Source organism: Lolium perenne, chromosome 7 (genome assembly GCF_019359855.2).
Source record: "Lolium perenne isolate Kyuss_39 chromosome 7, Kyuss_2.0, whole genome shotgun sequence".
Lineage (NCBI taxonomy): Eukaryota > Viridiplantae > Streptophyta > Magnoliopsida > Poales > Poaceae > Lolium > Lolium perenne.
The window spans coordinates 121,930,867-121,953,979 of NC_067250.2; positions in this window are offsets into that span (position 1 = coordinate 121,930,867).

Here is a 23,113-nt window from a genome sequence, read left to right on the forward strand (position 1 = left end):
CGAGCTGCCGCCCACCACAACTGAGGAATTTGCTTTAGGAGGACCGCCACCGACAATTTTATCAATTTCATAGAAGAAGTCATAGAAATTATCTCCAAGACATCCTTCCGCAGAAGCAGGGAGCATTTCCACATCGCGACAACCAATAAGGACTCTGACATATTCAGGTTTGTGAAGGGCAGAAGGATCCAGCTCCAGGGAGACACCAACCAGCCCACCAGCATAGAAAACATTGGCATCGCATCTTTTATCCAGGGGAATGTTGCTCACCTTGACCCAAGCTTTCTGGAGAACTGCCTTGGCACCGATTGAGGCTGTCCATGTGGAGAGCCTCACAGTCGCATCCACAGTCTTGAGGCGCATCTTAGCCCCGTAATAGACAACACATTCCACCTCCACAACAGTAGGAAATATCATGATATATTGGTTAGGCCCAAGAAACCTTGCTGTGCATCTCCAGCTATCCCCAAAAGCGATATTGAACTCCTTTTCAAGCTCTCTATGAGATATGTTTCCCTCAAGCACAGTGATCACCACACTACTAGCTCTTTCTTTGCTCTGCTTTGCAGAACTATGGTCCGACATATGGAAAAAGCTACTCCCATGAGCCTGAAACCCACACATGGATGGAACACACTCCCATGGGAGAATAGTTTGACAGATTTGAGCAACATGGCCCAATTTTTTGCACCGATCACATCGAATGGTAGGGCAGCAAGCAGTATAGTGACCAGAGATGTTGCAATTGAGGCAGGGAGGAGGGTCACCAGCAACCATGGGACGATTGGATCCGGCCCCTTGAGCAAGCATTGCCTTACCGGTCGGGGACGAGGAGATTGCCTTTTGCTGACACTGCTCCGACTCCCTCGCTGCCCTCTCCCATCGGTCGTCAGACTGCAGCGAGCCTGAGCCTCTGGTGTTGTTGGAGGAGGTCTGAGCAACATCCTCCCGTTGCCAGACATGCCGGCCACGCCCTCGAGCTGCCGGCTGGTTGTGGTTCCCTCTTCCCGAGCCGAAACGCCCGCCGCCACCATCTCCCATGGTACACGAAGGAGAAGCCACCACTTGAGCAAAGGACCGTGGATCTCCAGCTACTTTCCCACTCCACCAGCAGAAGGATTCAGTGACGGTGGGAGATGAGGAAGGAGGAACCCTAGCTCTCGACCAGAAGTGAGCGAGGAGTGAATCGAGATCTGGCCCGGTGGCGGCGCTGGGGTTGGGTATAGAGGAGATAGGGTTACCTGACCCTACCTGGCGGCGACCACCATTGTTGTGGGGAGTTGAGATCGTAGGATCAGGACACGTGCTCGGATCTTGCGTCGCCATGGCCGAAGGGGCTTTTGGGCCACAGCCCAGGTCCAGAGATTGGGAATTCTCCATCCCCAACGGCCGTGACGACCTGCCGAGAATTCCCGCCTCCGGTGAACGCGGAACAAGACAATCCTTCCACCGCCCTGGATCGATGATGTGGTCCTCCTTTGGTCGCGACGGCCGCGCCACCCTGAGATCGACGGCCGCGCCACCGTGAACCCGAGGACATGGCATGAAGAGCTCATCAGTGGAGGCTGGGAACGGTGTAGGGTCGAGCCTCTTTGGCGCCGGAGGTGATGGATCCGAAGCTCCGCTGCCCCCGAAGAGAGACTCCGGCGGTAGAGGCCGAGACGGGATACGGGCGTCATGCTGGGGAAAAGCAACTGCTCCCCCGAACACGATAACCTCCTTCGCTCCGAGCGCCCTTGAATCGACGACGAATTCCTTGGAATCGAGCAGGAGAAGGCGCGCCCGAGCGTGGTGAGCCACCAGGAGTCCGTCGAGGAAGGGGAAGTTCCGGCGATCGCCGGGAACCGGCCGAACGGCGTAGGTCACACGCCAGGACGAGACACGCGACGAGGACGCCATCCTCTCCGGCACCCACACGAATTGATGGAGGAAATCACCGATGCGCAGTACCTATTTATGATCGTTTCATATCCTCCTCCTTGTTTTCTTGGTTTATGTTACTTGTATGTTAACTCTGTGTGGCTACTTTTATGAATAAAAGTAATATATGTTTAGTGGTTTACATATCTTTGAAAAAAAGCCCACTCATCCAATCCGTAATTGGAGCCTAGTTAATCAACGCACAAACAAAACAAAAAGCGTCACGGGCAGAAAAAAAAACAGTGGTACGCCGGGCAGTTTCATTGAAGCCAAGCCAATGTCGGCAGGAGGGTTTTGGAGCGAGTCACGTGCTATGTGTACGTGAGGTGCTGAGGAGAGGAGTGGGGAGTGGTGGAGCTCGTCTTCTTCGAAGACCTAGATCCAGCATGTCATTTATGTGTGTTTGGTGTCTTGCGAGTTGGGACACTGGACTGGACGAGCGCCATCGATCAGCAGTTTGCTGTGCAGGAGATGCCGGCCCTCGTTTAGCGCCATCAATGGCGTTTTACTGCTGCTGCTTGCGCCGTTGCATCACACCACCTGCAATGCACGGCGTGTCCCCTCCACGCTCCAATTTACTACCCGAAAGCAACCGGGGCATGGTGCCGACTTCATGTTTGTACCGCCGTTCATACGCTCACTCACTCTCTTTTTAGGTCCCCTGCTGCCATGCTACCGTCCGTTGGAAACTTGGCATGGTGAAGAACGCGGAGCATGTGACGTGTCTAATAACTTCTGTCATATATCTGACGGTTTTGCCCTGTATGGCGACGACCGACGAGCCGAACGGCCACCTGTCCATGGTACGTCTTGTACGAATCGTGTCGGGTGTGATGGAAGGAACTTTCTCTTCTCGTAATCAAGGGGTGGGAACGAATTGAATTGCTTGCTTGCTCCATATAACTCCGACGTACGACATGAGCCCTCAAATCGAAGATCACGAGATATTTACTTTTCACAACATATGAGCTGGATGGTAAGCAGAATTTCCTATTTGAGCCAAGGATAAAGAGAACAGTTTTTTTTTTAGAGAGAGAAGGGGCAGAACTTTTTTTCTTCAAATAGGAGGATCAGATGGACACGACAATATCGAACTCTTGGTGGGTCGCCCGGCCCATCATCCAACTAGCGGAAAGCCCATATTTCAGAGTCGAACGCTATTTTCAATTAGCCGCCTCTCTTTCAAGTAAAGGGTAATTTGATCACCTGTTCATCTAGATCGAAGCTTTCAAGCAATTGCTGGAGCAAATGTCAAGCAGAAGTTAGGGTGTCAAGTGATATCCCACCAAAATCCTACTTGTACTTCATCTCAAGAATTTCATTTTAAATTTATTTTAAACTAAATAAATTCCAATTAAATTATAGGCATGTTTTTTGGTAGGACGATGGACGAAGGTGTATGTTAAAAAGGAAAGACTTGAAAAGGAATAAAGTGAACACTTGAATGCTTGGGACTCCCGAGATGATGCAACATGAGGGCTCTCATCATCATATCCGGAAGCCATTCTTAAAAAACTCGGAAGCCATATTGATCTTGGGGACTTTTCCTTACTTCGACCACCACAAACACCGTCGAGTTCATCATTTGATCTCATGGAGTCCAACATGTTCTAATCCATTGTATCATCTTTATATAATATACAGAAACAAGAATCACAGCAGGCGTACAGGGTCGTTACCCACATGAGATGATCTGACCCTAGGAAACTTGTGTCCTGTGTAGCATCTAGCTAGTGACTTGAGCTATCTTATTTTCAAATGTGCTCTTTGGATACTGGCGTACCTTAACATTTCATGATATGGACGCCTTAGTACCCTAGCATTTACATAATCATCCCATTCGTACTCCTAGTCGTGGACTTACTGCATAGGCCCTCACAACACACCGCCGAGCTAAGGTGTTCCCTCGGTTCTTGTTGGTTGCTTTATTTAAGATGCAATTTTGAATTTTTGATAAGTGTTGCTACGTTAAATATATATGATGTAAAATCACAATCGTTAGTAGCATTATATTAGTTTTGTGAACACAACTGGCGATACCAACTTAATGTCAGTAGTAGAACTATTAACAAAGTAACTGCCACTAAAAAAAAGTAACGAAATCTTAAGTGCATCTTGCGCATGTTAAGTTGGGAACAAAGGAAGTATAGCTTTCAATTGTATAGCACCCACATGTGGGCTTTTCATGCGGCATCTATCCGATGTTGCTGCACTTGATCGAAGTGCCCCCCCTTCGTGGAATGTGGTGTGTGGATGTCGCATTCTCGGACTATCTTGCCACCTTGCGTTGACACAACCAGTTGGCTGGAACTAAGATAGGGCCGGTGGGCCACGACCCACTATGGTCACAAAACAAAAACGCTCCGCCAGTGGACTCAGCTTCTTACAACACGTTTTAATAGATGTAATCGTCATGGCGCAAATGAGTGCCACCATCAGCATAGACGGCACCACACAGGTCACAATGTTATGCTTATGGAGTCAGCTTTCAGCTGTGAACCGTTTCTAAAGGCATCTCCAAAGGGGCGATGTATTTCAGACGTATAAAATGGTTGCGTGCGTCTGTTTATGTCGGGCAGCTAATACGAAATTGATCGTTTTTGACTGCGCGTCCGTTTGCGCCTATGGTGTTTCCAGTGGGGCCACGTATTTGCGCATGAATTGAGATGTTTGAACAACAATAAAAAAAAGGTTCAAAATAGTCTCAGTTATTACATCCAAATTTTTAAAAGTCTACATGAAAATAAGATGGTATTCCTCTACGCATTGTCTTCATGGCCAGTCAATGCCTGCTGATGCTCAGTCAGATCCGTCTATAGGCGTCTGGACATGTTCTCATCAGTGACTTCAATATTCATATGCAGATACTCCTACCAGGATGATGACCTTGGAAATCCCATTGGTGCTCATTGCGGCCATCAGGACGCTCATTCTCAACGATCATGTTGTGCATGATCACGCAACATGTCACCACCTCATGCATGGTCTTCAGCGACTATGTTCTTGCCGGGTGACGGACAGTTGTCCACCGAGTTTGGAGCACACCCAATCCCCGCTCCACATCTTTCCTCCAAGTCTCTTGCATCTTGGCAAATCTCTTCGTCTTTTTCGTGTTTGGATTACGGAGAGTCTTCACCAGTGTGGTTCAGTTAGCGTAGATGCCATCAGCAAGATAATATGACTTGTCATATTCATTTCCATTGATCTCGTAGCTCACCCGGGGAGCTTTGCCTTGCATAAGCCTGTTGAAAACCGGTGATCGGTGCAAGAAATTGATGTCATTGTTGGAACCGGCCATGCCAAAGAATGAATGCCAAATCCATAAATCTTCATATATCAATGCTTCAAAAATTACAGTGCATCCCTCTGCATGGCCGATGTACTGACCCTGCCATTCAAATGGACAATTCTTCCACTCCCAGTGCATGCAATCTATGTTATTGATCATACCTGGGAACCATCTAGACTCGTTGATAGACAACAACCGCCTTGTATCCTCAATTGTTGGCTCCCTGCAGTAATGTTGTTCGAATGAGGCAACCACAACTCGGCAAAACTGGTACATGGACTCAAGACAGGTGCTCTCACCCATTCGAAGATACTCGTCGAATATATCAGCAGCCATTCCATAGGATAGCATGCGAATAGCTGCGGAACATTTTTGGTAAGAGGTGAAACCTAGCGCACCTGTTGCATTGGGCCTGCATTGGAAGTAGGGGTCGTAGTCTCTAACGCCCCATAGAATGACCATGAACAGGTCCCTTGACATCATGTACCAGCGCCGGAACATTTTTTCGGGTCCACTGAATTGGTGTCGTGGAAGTAGTCCTTGTGGAGCCGGAGGTGCCCTTCCACTCTGTTGCGCGGCATGTTTTTTGAGCGGCCCTTCATAGAGCCCCGGTGCACCGACATTTGGTTGGCATTGTACTCGTGGAGGATGGAGGCCGCAACAGTAGCCATGGTCTACGTCGTCTGATTGGACCCCTCGTCGGAAGAGGAGTCAATGACCTCAGCACGGAACTTGTCCAGCATCTTCCACATGTCCATTTGTGTGGGTAGCAACTGCGGATCAATGGTCGAACACAATAGCGCCCATAAGATGAGTAAAGAAACCTTCCGGCGTAATTGACCAAACAGGTCGTGGGCACGAGGCCGGGCAGCGCAACCGGCAGATGTTTGGCCCCCAAACATGCGACAGGTGTGCGCGAAAACCTACCCCGACTGAGATCATGTTCTCCGGTGCGGCGAGGACCGAGCCGACGACATGTATTGCGGCGGTGCGGCGGTGCGTGATGGTGTCGCACTAGGGCAACAAAGAAGGGGAAAAGAAGCAAATCCGCGTGATCGATTTCGCTGTCCCTAACGTGCAGGACCGGGTAAGAAAAGGAGGGCGCTTGGCGCGAGCGCAGCATCCGCGGAGACGCAAACCTTCCGAATATTTGGGCCGCGTTTGCGTCTTCACGGACGGCCCGGTCACTATGCGTCGCTCCGCTGGAGCAGGGTGTAGGTGCATTTTTTTACTGCGTCCCCCCGTTGGAGATGCCCTAAGTTCTAAGAACGTCTTCAGCGGTGCCCCCTAATAGGCACCGGCAGGGGCGCCGGCACTGCATCCTCTATTTGGGGGTGTTGTTCCCACACCGGCACCCCCAAACCGGCAGTCCTGATAGGAGTTTTTTTTAGACAAACTAAACATTTTCTTGTAATTTCATTTTCATGTCATTCAAGATCGAGGAATGAATAATATTTTAGGGAAAATCCGAGTAAAACAGTATTCACTCCTCGACCCGGGATGACATGTGAAACCTGCTTCATCTCTATCCTACTACCTACAGACCACCCAGCTCAATGGAGGTGGACGATCGCCCGCTGCTCTCTCCGATGCTTTCTGCTCCTCCGTCGTTGATCCCCCGTTACTCTCTCCGCCGCGAACGTCAATTAGGCGGCTCTATCCGCGGCCGCCACCTCCTGACGCAGCTGCTGCTCCAGCTCCTCCCGCCGCTGACGGTGCTCCACCTCCTGTCTCCGTAGCCGCAGTTGCATCTCCGCCAAACGCCGCCGCTCATAGACTTCATCCTAACGTTGTTGCTCCTCCCGCATCAACCGCCACAGCGCAAGCTGCTCCCACCCCTGCTGCTGGCGCACCTCCCACCAGCGCTGCTGCTCCGCCTCCTAGTGACGCCGCCCCGCCTCAAGTGGCGGCCGCTCGTCCGCGGTAAATGCATCTACGGTCGCCGCTAGCGCCGCCTCCTCCCACGCCTCGTACTCTGCGAGTTGTGGGTCCTTGATACGTCCAATTTGCATCACTATTTTATATCATAATTTGCTGTTATTCATCGATATATTTCATATTTGGACATAATACTTATGTTATTTCATCTATTTTGCATGTTTCATGATTATTGGAGGATCGAGCACCGGAGCCAGGATTCTGCTGGAAAAAGCGCCGTCAGAATGCAATATTTCGGAAGATCAGCAGTTGATGGAAATTATACCAAAAATCCTATTTTTCCAGATGACGAAGTGAGCCAGAAGGGGGAGCTGAGGGGACCCGAGGTGGGCCCACCCCATAGGCCGGCGCGGCCCAAGGCCTGGCCGCGCCGCCCTATGAGGAGGGGGCCCACAGCCCCCTCTCGCCTCCTTTTCTTCGCGTACGCCTTCGTCCCGAAAACCTAAGCTCCAGAGGGTACCTCGCGAAGAGTTACAGCCGCCTCTGCGAGGCGGAGAACACCAGAGAGAAAAGAGCTCTCCGGCGGGCTGAGATCCGCCGGGGAAATTCCCTCCCGGAGGGGGAAATCGACGCCATCGTCACCGCCATCAAGTTGGACATCATCTCCATCACCATCATCATCATCTTCACCATCATCACCGCCATCTCCACCGCTGCACATCGTCACCGCTGTAGCAATTTGGGTTTGATCTTGATTGTTTGATAGGGGAAACTCTCCCGGTATTGATTTCTACTTGTTATTGATGCTATTGAGTGAAACCGTTGAACCAAGGTTTATGTTCAGATTGTTATTCATCATCATATCACCTCTGATCATGTTCCATATGATGTCTCGTGAGTAGTTCGTTTAGTTCTTGAGGACATGGGTGAAGTCTAAATGTTAGTAGTGAAGTATGGTTGAGTAATATTCAATGTTATGATATTTAAGTTGTGGTGTTATTCTTCTAGTGGTGTCGTGTGAACATCGACTACACGACACTTCACCTTTATGGGCCTAGGGGAATGCATCTTGTACTCGTTTGCCAATTGCGGGGTTGCCGGAGTGACAGAAACCTAAGCCCCCGTTGGTATAACGATGCAGGAGGGGTAGCAGGATCTCAGAGTTTAAGGCTGTGGTTAGATTTATCTTAATTACTTTCTTGTAGTTGCGGATGCTTGCAAGGGGTATAATCACAAGTATGTATTAGTCCTAGGAGGGGCGGTACATTAGCACAGGTTCACCCACACAACACTTATCAAAACAATGAAGATTAATTAGCCGTATGTAGCGAAAGCACTAGACTAAAATCCCGTGTGTCCTCGAGAACGTTTGGTCATTATAAGTAAACAAACCGGCTTGTCCTTTGTGCTAAAAAGGATTGGGCCACTCGCTGCAATTGTTACTCTCGCACTTTACTTACTCGTACTTTATTCATCTGCTACATCAAAACCCCCTGAATACTTGTCTGTGAGCATCTACAGTGAATCCTTCGTCGAAACTGCTTGTCAACACCTTATGCACCTCGTTGGGATCGACATTCTTACTTATCGAAGATACTACGATACACCCCCTATACTTGTGGGTCATCAAGACTATTTTCTGGCGTCGTTGCCGGGGAGTGAAGCGCTATTGGTAAGTGGAATTGGTATGGGAAACTTCTACTATTTGTGCTGATTTTATTTCTGCCTGCTGCCATAATTCATTATGGAGAGATCATCTCTTGAGTTTTTATTTGGAAAATCTACTATTACTGCAAAGGTAGTGGATGAGGCGCCAGGTGAGGAAGAGATACCATACAAAATACCTATGAAAATTATTGAACGTGTAGTGGATAACCGTTATACAGGGGATGGAACTGTCCACCCTGGAGATCATTTACTGTTCTTACATGAATTATGCGGTTTATTCAAGTGTGCAGGTATTGCTATGGATGAAGTGAGGAAGAAACTATTCTCTATATCGCTGTCTGGTAAAGCGGCGCATTGGTATAAATTACTGGATAATGGGGATTCTCTTGAATGGAATGATATTGTGCCCCGGTTTTATTCTAAGTTCTATCCTCCAAGTGAAATTCACAAGGATCGGAACCGCATATATAATTTTTGGCCTCATGATGGAGAGAGTATTGCCCAAGCTTGGGGAATATTGAAGTCTTTAATGCTCAAATGCCCCATTCATGAGCTTCCTGGTAATGTTATTATTGATAATTTCTATGCAAGACTTTCTTTTGAAGACAAGACCTTGCTGGATACTTCTTGTTCTGGATCATTCACGCGCAACAAGGAAGAGTTTAAAAGGGACCTTCTCAATCGGATCCAGGAAAATACTGAAGGATGGGAGAACGACAAAGATAGAGAATCAGGTATAAATTATGATTATAAATGCATTGAAGCTTTTATGGATACTGATAAATTTCGTAATATGAGTGCTACTTATGGTCTCGATTCTCAAGTTGCTGCAAATCTTTATAAAGCTTTTGCCTCTCATTATGAATTGCCTAAGAAGAATTTTGATCAGTATCATGAACCGTATAAAGATAAAATTGCGTTGCAGTTGAAACTGTTGATCATGTTATTCCTGAAGCTTATATTGAAAAAACTCCTTTCCCTGCTAAAATTAAGGAGTACTCTGTTATAAATAGTGCGGTTCATAAAAGTGAAAAGAAACCTATAGAACCTGAAGAACAAATAAAAGTTGAACCTGCTGTTGCAATAGTTAAAGATCTTGTGACTGAAAATGTGGAGGATGGTCATATTATTTTCTGTGAAGATGCTTCTAATATTGTTTCACATCCTAATAAGTCCAAGCAAGCTAGTGTTCCTATGCTATCTGTTAGAATTGGTGATCATTGCTATTATGGTTTATGTGATATTGGTGCAAGTATTAGTGCTATTCCTTATGAGCTTTACACGGAGATTATGCACGAAATTGGTTCTTGTGAACTTGAAGATATTGATGTGGTTATTCGGCTGGCTAATAGAGAAACTATTTCTCCAATTGGTATTGTTCGAGATGTGGAAGTTCTATGTGGTAAGATTAAATATCCTGCTGACTTTTTGGTACTTGGTTCTGCTGCTAGTAAATATTGTCCTATCATTTTTGGTAGACCTTTTCTAAATACTTGTGGAGCTATTATAGATTGCAAGAAAGAGAAAATTTTGACTAAATTTGCTGGTGAATCTTATGAGTTTAACTTCTCTAAATTTACCAAAACTCCTTATAAAGCTGATTTGCCTAATAATGATTTTAAAGTTGAACAGTGTGCATCTATTGTTCTTGCTCCTAATAATCCCTTGCAGCAACATTTGGAGAATAGTGAGAGTGAAGATTTTAGGGAAGAAAGAGATGAGCTTGATGAAATTTTTCTTCGCCAACCTATTCTTAAGCATGATTTACCGGTGGAAGATCTTGGTACAACACCGCCACCAAAGGAAGATCTTGTCTTTGATTTAAAACCATTGCCTGATATTCTTAAATATGCTCATATTGATGATAAGAAAATATATCATGTTATTATTAGTTCTAAGCTTTCAGAGTTTGAAGAAGAAAGGCTATTGGAAATACTGAAGTAACACCGAGGTGCTATTTGCTACACTCTTGATGACTTGAAGGGGATTTCTCCCTCTATTTGCCAACACGCCATTAATATGGAAGATGATGCGAAGCCTGTTGTTGAACCTCAACGTCGTCTAATTCCTAAGATGAAGGATGTGGTAAGAAATGAGGTATTAAGACTTCTTGAAGCTGGTATTATATATCCTATTGCTGATAGTAGATGGGTTAGTCCTGTGCATTGTGTTCCTAAGAAAGGAGGAATGACTGTTGTGCCTAATGATAATGATGAGCTCATACCTCAAAGAGTAGTTGTAGGGTATAGAATGTGCATTGATTATCGTAAAGTTAATAAGTTTACTAAAAAAGATCATTACCCTTTGCCTTTTATTGATCAAATGTTAGAAAGGTTATCTAAAAATACTCATTTTTGATTTCTTGATGGTTATTCTGGGTTTTCCCAAATTGCTGTTAAAACTAAGGATCAAGAGAAAACCACTTTCACTTGTCCCTATGGAACTTATGCTTATAGACGTATGCCTTTTGGTTTATGTAATGCTCCTGCTACTTTTCAAAGATGCATGTCTGCTATTTTTCATGGCTTTTGCGAGAGTATTGTAGAGGTATTCATGGATGATTTTTCTGTCTATGGGAATTCTTTTGATAATGACTTGCGAAACCTCGATAAAGTTTTGCAGAGATGTGAAGAAACTAACCTTGTTCTTAATTGGGAGAAATGCCACTTTATGGTTAATGAAGGAATTGTATTGGGACATAAAATTTCCGTGAGAGGTATTGAAGTTGATAGAGCTAAAGTTGAAGCAATTGAGAAGATGCCCTATCCTAGGGATGTTAAAGGTATTCGTAGTGTTCTTGGTCATGCTGGGTTTTATAGGAGGTTTATTAAAGATTTCTCCAAGATTTCAAAGCCTCTTACTAATCTTCTTCAAAAAGATGTACCTTTTGTTTTTGATGACGATTGTAAGGAAGCTTTTGAAACTCTAAAGAAAGCCTTAACAACTGCTCCTATAGTTAAACCTCCTGATTGGAACTTACCATTTGAAATTATGTGTGATGCTAGTGATTTTGCTGTAGCAGCGAGTAAAAAAAAATTGAATGTTATTCATTATGCTAGTAAAACTCTGGACGCTGCTCAAAGAAATTATGCTACTACTGAAAAAGAATTGTTAGCTGTAGTCTTTGCTTGTGATAAGTTTAGATCTTATATTGTTGATTCAAAAGTTACTATTCATACTGATCATGCTGCAATCAGATACCTTATGCAAAAGAAAGATGCTAAGCCAAGGCTTATTAGATGGGTACTTCTGTTGCAAGAATTTGATATACATATTGTAGATAGGAAAGGTGCTGATAATCCTGTTGCTGATAATTTGTCTAGATTGGAAAATATTGCTTATGATCCTGTTCCTGTTAATGATAGTTTTCCAAATGAACAATTGGCTGTAATAAAGGTGAGCTCGCGAGACAGTCCTTGGTATGCTGATTATGCTAACTTTATTGTTTCCAAGTATTTGCCTCCAACCTTTTCAGCTCAGCAAAGGAGGAAATTCTTTTATGACTTGAGGCATTATTTCTGGGATGACCCACACTTATATAAAGAAGGAGTGGATGGTATTCTGCGAAGATGTGTTCCCGAATATGAACAACAAGAGATATTGAGTAAATGTCATGGTAGTGCTTATGGAGGACATCACGCCGGAGATAGAACCGCGCAAAAGGTTCTACAATCAGGTTTTTATTGGCCGACTCTCTTCAAAGATGCAAGGAAGTTTATCTTATCTTGTGATGAATGTCAAAGGGTTGGTAATATCTCTAGACGCAATGAAATGCCTATGAATTATACTCTTGTTATTGAACCGTTCGATTGTTGGGGATTTGACTTCATGGGACCTTTTCCCTCTTCAAAAGGTAACACTCATATACTTGTTGCTGTTGATTATGTTACTAAATGGGTGGAAGCCATACCTACAAAAAGTGTTGATGGTGAGACCTCTTTAATAATGCTTTTAGATATTATTTTTCCTAGATTTGGAGTTCCTAGATATATTATGACTGATGGAGGTTCTCATTTTATTCATGGTGGTTTTAGAAAAACTCTTGCTAAATATGGTATTAATCATAGAATTGCTTCCGCTTATCATCCTCAAACTAGTGGGCAAGTAGAATTATCAAATAGAGAGATTAAATCTATCTTGGAAAAAACTGTTAATAAAACTAGAAAGAATTGGGCTAGTAAATTGAAGGATGCACTATGGGCTTATAGAACTGCTTATAAAAATCCCATGGGAATGTCACCTTATAAAATGGTTTATGGAAAAGCTTGTCATTTACCTTTAGAACTAGAGCACAAAGCTTATTGGGCAGTTAGAGAATTAAATAAAGATCCTAAACTTTCCGGTAATAAAAGGTTGTTGCAATTGAGTTCTCTAGATGAATGGAGAAGTGAAGCTTATGAAAATGCTAAACTCTTTAAAGAGAAAGTTAAAAAATTGCATGATAGAAGGATTATCCAAAGAGAATTTAATATTGGGGATAGAGTCCTATTGTATCGGTCTCGTCTCAGATTCTTTGCAGGGAAATTACTCTCGAAATGGGAAAGGACCATATGTTGTTGACGAGGTGTATCATTCAGGAGCAATTAAAATTAGCTCTCTCCAAGGCGATGCCACGCAAGTGGTGAATGGACAAAGACTCAAGCATTATATCTCAGGTGATTCTTACAATATAGATGTTGATGTTATTCGAGTGGAAACACCGGAGGCCTTCATCAAAGGACAAATTGACAGTCCGCCAGAACTCGACTTTGAATAGGTAACAGTACTGGTAATAAAAAGTTCGCAATTTACTTTCCGAACAATGTTTTTGCTGTTTTTGGAAAATATGAAAAATTACGAGATCGAAACGGAGTGGAGGAGACGCACGAGGGCGTGCCCTCATAGGCCGGCGCGGGCCCCAGCCAGGCCGCGCCGCCCTATGAGCTGGCCGCCTCGTCGCCTCTTTCCGACTCCGGTTCGACCTGATACTTTCCTTTTGTCGTAAATTTGTTTGCTATATAATCCCCCGGACCCCTGGTGGTCCGTATATCGTTTTCTCGACGTGTTTTGTTTCGAGCTGTTTCTGCCAGGATCTGTTTTCAGTCTAGAAGCACCATGGTCTCCAAGAACAAGGGCAAGGAGCTTTCGGATGAAGATATTCAAGATCCCGAGTGGAAAGAGGTGGGCAAGAGCGTCAAGGAAGAGGATGAAGAAGAGGTGGAGGAAGACTCGCGCGCACACCCGCGTGCTACCATTGCAAGCGTCAAGGTGGTGGACAACCCTTTTAGTGCAAACAAGAGCGCAAGAATTCGCACCGGAGGAAGGGTTCCACGTCATTACCTAGCTCCGAAGACATCTTTCTCAGGCACTCACCATCCCTTCCGCAATCTAATTTTCAATAGTCAAATTGAAAGGACTCCCAAGGCAGCATTGCCTAACAATTGGGATATAGATCGTTCTAACACTGCAGGAAGGATGAAGCTTGAGGGTGAAGAGTGGGGAAATAACTCCAAGAGTTGGGACTCGCCGTCGGACATACTTCTTAACCGCGTCGAGCACAATTCGGAGATGATTCGCAACCTCACGTACAAGATTGATGAGCTTCAGGAGCTTGTTGAGAAGCTTGTCAGGAATTCATCACCACCATCGCCGAAGGAGTAATTCATCATCGGTATTGGCATCCCCTTGGTTTGTTCCAAGCTTGGGGGAGTGCCGCGGTATCACATCATCACTACCTTTTACTTTTCTTGTCAAGTAGTGTCATATCATGAGTAGGGAAGTTATCATATAAGATGGGTTGCAGTTTGGAAGTATCTCTCCTTTAGTTGGTTGTCTATGTATCCCTTGGTGTGAGTTATCGTTATGGAATATTAATGAGAAGTCTTATCATTTACATATTGCACACCTTATTCTAGTTTGCAATCTCTATTATATGATCGATCTTGATTTTAGTATTGGTATCACTTTGGGAGCATTGAATAAATCTATTTGGTTTTGGCAAACTTAGCATTGGTCAATAGCAACAACACTTTGAGGTTTAAGTAGAAAAGAGGAATACATGTAGTTGTTTCACTGTCTTTCTTTCTTGTTAGCTCATAGCTTATTATTCTGAAGTTAAAACTGTTTGTGCTTACAAGGAAGATGCATGATTATTTCTATCACATGTATATTTGTTTGTTTCCTTCAACTCTTATGCTTGCTAATTAACCTTGCTAGCCAAAGACCTGTACTGAGAGGGAATACTTCTTGTGCATCCAAACCTTAACCCAAACCTATGTCATTTGTGTCCACCATAACTACCTACTACATGGTATTTCCTGCCATTCCAAGTAAATACTTCGTGTGCTACCTTTAAATAATTCAAAATTTACTATCTCTTATTTGTGTCAATGTTTTATAGCTCATGAGGAAGTATGTGGTGTTTTATCTTTCAATCTTGTTGGGCAACTTTCACCAATGGACTAGTGGCTTCATCCGCTTATCCAATAATTTTGCAAAAAGAGCTGGCAATGGGATTCCCAGTCCCAAATTAATTAATCTATATAGACACTCCTCCATGGTATGTGATTGATGGACGGCACCCGAAGGATTCGGTTAGCCATGGCTTGTGTAAGCAAAGGTTGGGGGGAGTGTCATCATAATAAAACTAAAATAAAAAGGCACTCCTTCATGGTATGAGATTGTTGGCAGGCACCCGAGGATTCGGTTAGCGATGGTTTGTGAAAGAAAGGTTGGAAGGAGTGCCACACAAAAATAAAATGGGAGCCGCTCTTTGAAGGTTTGTCTGGCAAGGGGGTTAGAGTACCCGCTACCAGTCGTTGACAACAACAAACACCTCTCAAATTGTTACTTTTATTCTCTTTATATGATTTCAAAACTGAAAAAGCTCTAGCACATGATTTAATCCCTGCTTCCCTCTACGAAGGGCCTGTCTTTTACTTTATGTTGAGTCAGCAAACCTATTTCCCTCCATCTTAAGCAAGCATTTGAGTAGTTGTGATCAAGCCATTATATTGTGATTAGCTTCATCATGTCTTTTACTTTTCCTTGTTTAGTACAAGTTTTATCTAAATGAATATAGCTTTGCAAGTTATCAATGATCATGAGGAGACTATTATGATTGAGTATGCAAGTTGTGCCCTATAAACTTTAACATGAGAGCGCTGCTCAATAAGATAAGTATAATCTGTTAATTGTTCTCTGACCAAGAACGAAGTTTGCCATCACCAACTATGATTTCTTATGCCCCTTTATTTGTGATTACCTTATACTTGTTTCAAGTTGAGTTATATGGGGAAGTTGTTTACTAGAATGTCTTGTGTGAATGAATATGATGCTTCTTGTCCATATTTTATTTATCGACTCTTCACTCCATAAACATGTGGTCCTGTTTACTGAGTTCAGTTTCGCTTGGGGACAAGCGAAGTCTAAGCTTGGGGGGAGTTGATACGTCCAATTTGCATCACTATTTATATCATAATTTGCTGTTATTCATCGATATATTTCATATTTGGACATAATACTTATGTTATTTCATCTATTTTGCATGTTTCATGATTATTGGAGGATCGAGCACCGGAGCCAGGATTCTGCTGGAAAAAGCGCCGTCAGAATGCAATATTTCGGAAGATCAGCAGTTGATGGAAATTATACCAAAAATCCTATTTTTTCCAGATGACGAAGTGAGCCAGAAGGGGGAGCTGAGGGGACCCGAGGTGGGCCCACCCCATAGGCCGGCGCGGCCCAAGGCCTGGCCGCGCCGCCCTATGAGGAGGGGGCCCACAGCCCCCTCTCGCCTCCTTTTCTTCGTGTACGCCTTCATCCCGAAAACCTAAGCTCCAGAGGGTACCTCGCGAAGAGTTATAGCCGCCTCTGCGAGGCGGAGAACACCAGAGAGAAAAGAGCTCTCCGGCGGGCTGAGATCCGCCGGGGAAATTTCCTCCCGGAGGGGGAAATCGACGCCATCGTCACCGCCATCAAGTTGGACATCATCTCCATCACCATCATCATCATCTTCACCATCATCACCGCCGTCTCCACCGCTGCACATCGTCACCGCTGTAGCAATTTGGGTTTGATCTTGATTGTTTGATAGGGGAAACTCTCCCGGTATTGATTTCTACTTGTTATTGATGCTATTGAGTGAAACCTTTGAACCAAGGTTTATGTTAAGATTGTTATTCATCATCATATCACCTCTGATCATGTTCCATATGATGTCTCGTGAGTAGTTCGTTTAGTTCTTGAGGAGATGGGTGAAGTCTAAATGTTAGTAGTGAAGTATGGTTGAGTAATATTCAATGTTATGATATTTAAGTTGTGGTGTTATTCTTCTAGTGGTGTCGTGTGAACGTCGATTACACGACACTTCACCTTTATGGGCCTAGGGGAATGCATCTTGTACTCGTTTGCCAATTGCGGGGTTGCCGGAGTGACAGAAACCTAAGCCCCCGTTGGTATATCGATGCAGGAGGGATAGCAGGATCTCAGAGTTTAAGGCTGTGGTTAGATTTATCTTAATTACTTTCTTGTAGTTGCGGATGCTTGCAAGGGGTATAATCACAAGTATGTATTAGTCCTAGGAGGGGCGGTACATTAGCACAGGTTCACCCACACAACACTTATCAAAACAATGAAGATTAATTAGCCGTATGTAGCGAAAGCACTAGACTAAAATCCCGTGTGTCCTCGAGAACGTTTGGTCATTATAAGTAAACAAACCGGCTTGTCCTTTGTGCTAAAAAGGATTGGGCCACTCGCTGCAATTGTTACTCTCGCACTTTACTTACTCGTACTTTATTCATCTGCTACATCAAAACCCCCTGAATACTTGTCTGTGAGCATCTACAGTGAATCCTTCATCGAAACTGCTTGTCAACACCTTCTGCTCCTCGTTGGGATCGACATTATTACTTATCGAAGATACTACGATACACCCCCTATACTTGTGGGTCATCAGTCCTCCTCCACGACTTCTACGGCCGCCTCTAGCGCCGGTTCCTCCCACGCATCGAACATTGTGGTATTTTTAGGGTTTAGATTTTTGCACCAATGAGGCTGGGAAAGGAGGGATAATATAGAACGGCGGCGAGGCGGGAAACCTCTCGCGTGGCGTCGTGGAGGGAGAGTTTCCCGCGTGGCGTCGTGGTGGGAAATCTCCCGCGCGGCGCCCTGGCGTCACTCACAGGTGGCTTACACGCCCAAAAAAATTCGTGCCGCGAGTCGTCGTCGTACCCGATTCACGCCCTTCGCGAAGAGGCTGACATGGAGTTGCCGACGTTTCTATTGGATTCGAAAAGCGTCGGTGCTATTTAAAACGCGCCGGTGTGAGCTTATTTTCATGGCCAGTCCCTACAACTCTATCGGTATGGTGTGCGCGTGTGGAGATGCTCTAACGACTAATTGTTAGTGCAATGTTCTCCTGCACCGGCTGATTGGTTCAACTTGAAGCTATTCTGAGATGACGACTTACGGGTGCCTCGTGATTCCATCTCAATTCCAAACTGGATGAGATAATTAATTCGAATCACGGCAGGTCCGGAGGACATCTCCAACAGGGTGACGCGAGTGATTGTTTGTGTCCGTGCGGACCGAGAATGTATCTGGGTCTTGCTCTAGCGGGGCAACACAAAGTGATCTGGCCGTTCACGGCAACGTAAACACGGCATAAATATGCGCTAGGTTTTTGTTTCCGCGGACGCTGCGCGGTTGCGCCGAGCGTCCGCTCGCTCCCCCCACGGGCCCGCCTGGCAGCGACCCTGGCTCGATCGACGCGAATTAAGGCAGAACAACTGCCGGGGAGGTCAACCGCCGGAGTGGCAACCGCACCGATAAACTCGCCAACTGTCGTAATGGAGCGCGAACCGCCGCGGAAGAGCAACCGTAGGCCTCTTCGTTATACGCGGCTAACTGCTGCGCGTAGATGACGTATTGTCTTTCCGTTCAACACGCGTCCGTTGGGAACCCCAAGAGGAAGGTGTGATGCGTACAGCGGCAAGTTTTCCCTCAGTAAGAAACCAAGGTTTATCGAACCAGTAGGAGTCAAGAAGCACGTCGAAGGTTGATGGCGGCGAAGTGTAGTGCGGCGCAACACCAGGGATTCCGGCGCCAACGTGGAACCTGCACAACACAACCAAAGTACTTTGCCCCAACGTAACAGTGAGGTTGTCAATCTCACAGAATACTTATTCACTGTTATGAATGGCATAGTGAAGTGCTTATTTATATCTCTTTATGATTGCAATGTGTTTTGTATCACAATTTATCTGTGTGCTACTCTAGTGATGTTATTAAAGTAGTTTATTCCTCCTGCACGGTGTAATGGTGACAGTGTGTGCATCGTGTAGTACTTGGCGTAGGCTATGATTGTGATCTCTTGTAGATTATGAAGTTAACTATTGCTATGATAGTATTGATGTGATCTATGCCTCCTTTCGTAGCGTGAAGGTGATAGTGTGCATGCTATGTTAGTACTTGGTTTGGTTATGTTGATCTGTCATGCACTCTAAGGTTATTTAAACATGAACATCGAATATTGTGGAGCTTGCTAACTCCGGCATTGAGGGTTCGTGTAATCCTACACAGTTAGTGGTGTTCATCATCCAACAAGAGGGTGTAGAGTCTAGCATCTATCTATTTATTCTGTTATGTGATCAATGTTGAGAGTGTCCACTAGTGAAAGTATGATCCCTAGGCCTTGTTTCCAAATACTGCTATCACTGCTTGTTTACTGTTTTACTGCATCTGTACTTACTGCAATATTACCACCATCAACCACACGCCAGTCCTGGATAGCAAAGCACTTTTCTGGTGCCGTTGCTACTGCTCATATTTATTCATACCACCTGTATTTCACTATCTCTTCGCCGAACTAGTGCACCTATTAGGTGTGTTGGGGACACAAGAGACTTCTTGCTTTGTGGTTGCAGGGTTGCATGAGAGGGATATCTTTGACCTCTTCCTCCCTGAGTTCGATAAACCTTGGGTGATCCACTTAAGGGAAACTTGCTACTGTTCTACAAACCTCTGCTCTTGGAGGCCCAACACTGTCTACAAGAATAGAAGCACCCGTAGACATCAGCAACCAATCTTTAGCTCTTCCTCTTAATGAGAAAGGAAACAATTTTAATTTTATAATGTCACCATCTACATCCTTATACTTTTGCATTTCACATAATTCAACAAAATTATTGAGATGGGCAGCAGCATCATCAGAACTAACGCCAGAAAATTGCTCTCTCATAACAAGATTCAGTAAAGCAGGTTTGATTTCAAAGAATTCTGCTGTAGTAGCAGGTGGAGCAATAGGTGTGCATAAGAAATCATTATTATTTGTGGTTGTGAAGTCACACAACTTAGTATTTTCAGGAGTACCCATTTTAGCAATAGTAAATAAAGCAAACTAGATAAAGTAAATGCAAGTAACTAAATTTTTTTGTGTGTTTTTGATATAGAGTGCAAACAAGACAGTAAATAAAGTAAAACTAGCAACTAATTTTTTTTAATTTTGATATAATGCAGCAAACAAAGTAGTAAATAAAATAAAGCAAGACAAAAACAAAGTAAAGGGATTGGATGTGGAGACTCCCCTTGCAGCGTGTCTTGATCTCCCCGGCAACGACGCCAGAAAATCTGCTTGCTGCGCGTAGATGACGTATTGTCTTTCCGTTCAACACGCGTCCGTTGGGAACCCCAAGAGGAAGGTGTGATGCGTACAACGGCAAGTTTTCCCTCAGTAAGAAACCAAGGTTTATCGAACCAGTAGGAGTCAAGAAGCACGTCGAAGGTTGATGGCGGCGAAGTGTAGTGCGGCGCAACACCAGGGATTCCGGCGCCAACGTGGAACCTGCACAACACAACCAAAGTACTTTGCCCCAACGTAACAGTGAGGTTGTCAATCTCACCGGCTTGCTGTAACAAAGGATTAGATGTATAGTGTGGATGATGATTGTTTGCAGAAAACAGTAGAACAAGTATTGCAGTAGATTGTATTCAATGTAAAAGAATGGACCGGGGTCCACAGTTCACTAGAGGTGTCTCTCCCATAAGATAAATAGCATGTTGGGTGAACAAATTACAGTTGGGCAATTGACAAATAGATAGGGCATGACCATGCACATACATGATATGATGAGTATAGTGAGATTTAATTGGGCATTACGACAAAGTACATAGACCGCTATCCAGCATGCATCTATGCCTAAAAAGTCCACCTTCAAGTTATCATCCGAACCCCTTCCAGTATTAAGTTGCAAACAACAGACAATTGCATTAAGTATGGTGCGTAATGTAATCAACAACTACATCCTCGGACATAGTATCGATGTTTTATCCCTAGTGGCAACAGCACATCCACAACCTTAGAACTTTCTGTCACTGTCCCAGATTTAATGGAGGCATGAACCCACTATCGAGCATAAATACTCCCTCTTGGAGTTACTAGCAAAAACTTGGCCAGAGCCTCTACTAACAACGGAGAGCATGCAAGATCATAAACAACACATAGGTAATAAATTGATAATCAACATAACATAGTATTCTCTATCCATCGGATCCCAACAAACACAACATGTAGCATTACAAATAGATGATCTTGATCATGTTAGGCAGCTCACAAGACCCGACAATGAAGCACAATTAGGAGAAGACGACCATCTAGCTACTGCTATGGACCCATAGTCCAGGGGTGAACTACTCACTCATCACTCCGGAGGCGACCATGGCGGTGAAGAGTCCTCCGGGAGATGATTCCCCTCTCCGGCAGGGTGCCGGAGGCGATCTCCTGAATCCCCCGAGATGGGATTGGCGGCGGCGGCGTCTCTGGAAGGTTTTCCGTATCGTGGCTCTCGGTACTGGGGGTTTCGCGACGAAGGCTATAAGTAGGCGGAGGAGATAGGTCAGGGGGCCACACGAGGGCCCCACACGACAGGCCGGCGCGGCCAGGGCTTGGGCCGCGCCACCCTGGTGTGTGGCCACCTCGTGGCCCCACTTCGTGACTCCTTCGGTCTTCTGGAAGCTTCGTGTGAAAATAGGCCCCTGGGCGTTGATTTCGTCCAATTCCGAGAATATTTCCTTACTAGGATTTCAGAAACCAAAACAGTAGAAAACAACAACTAGCTCTTCGGCATCTCGTTAATAGGTTAGTGCCGGAAAATGCATAAATATGACATAAAGTATGCATAAAACATGTAGGTATCATCAATAATGTGGCATGGAACATAAGAAATTATCGATACGTCGGAGACGTATCAGCATCCCCAAGCTTAGTTCCTGCTCGTCCCGAGTAGGTAAACAGTAACAAAGATAATTTCTGGAGTGACATGCCATCATAACCTTGATCATACTATTGTAAGCATATGTAATGAATGCAGCGATCAAAGACATTGTAAATGACATGAGTAAACAAATGAATCATATAGCAAAGACTTTTCATGAATAGTACTTTCAAGACAAGCATCAATAAGTCTTGCATAAGAGTTAACTCATAAAGCAATAAATCAAAGTAGAGGTATTGAAGCAACACAAAGGAAGATTAAGTTTCAGCGGTTGCTTTCAACTTATAACATGTATATCTCATGGACAGTTGTCAATGCAAAGTAATATAACAAGTGCAATATGCAAGTATGTAGGAATCAATGCACAGTTCACACAAGTGTTTGCTTCTTGAGGTGGAGAGAGATAGGTGAACTGACTCAACATAAAAGTAAAAGAAAGGCCCTTCGCTGAGGGAAGCATTGATTGCTATATTTGTGCTAGAGCTTTGGTTTTGAAAACAAGAAACAATTTTGTCAACGGTAGTAATAAAGCATATGTATCATGTAAATTATATCTTACAAGTTGCAAGCCTCATGCATATTATACTAATAGTGCCCGCACCTTGTCCTAATTAGCTCGGATTACCTGGATTATCATTGCAATACATATGTTTTAACCAAGTGTCACAAAGGGTACCTCTATGCCGCCTGTACAAAGGTCTAAGGAGAAAGCTCGCATTGGATTTCTCGCTTTTGATTATTCTCAACTTAGACATCCATACCGGGACAACATAGACAATAGATATTGGACTCCTCTTTAATGCGTAAGCATTTAGCAACAATTAATTTTCTCATATGAGATTGAGGATATTTGTCCAAAACTGAAACTTCCACCATGATTCATGGCTTTAGTTAGCGGCTCAATGTTCTTCTCTAACAATATGCATGCTCTAACCATTCAATAGTGGTAAATCTCCCTTACTTAAGACAAGACGGACATGCATAGCAACTCACATGATATTCAACAAAGAGTAGTTGATGGCGTCCCCAGGAACATGGTTATCGCACAACAAGCAACTTAATAAGAGATAAAGTGCATAAGTACATATTCAATACCACAATAGTT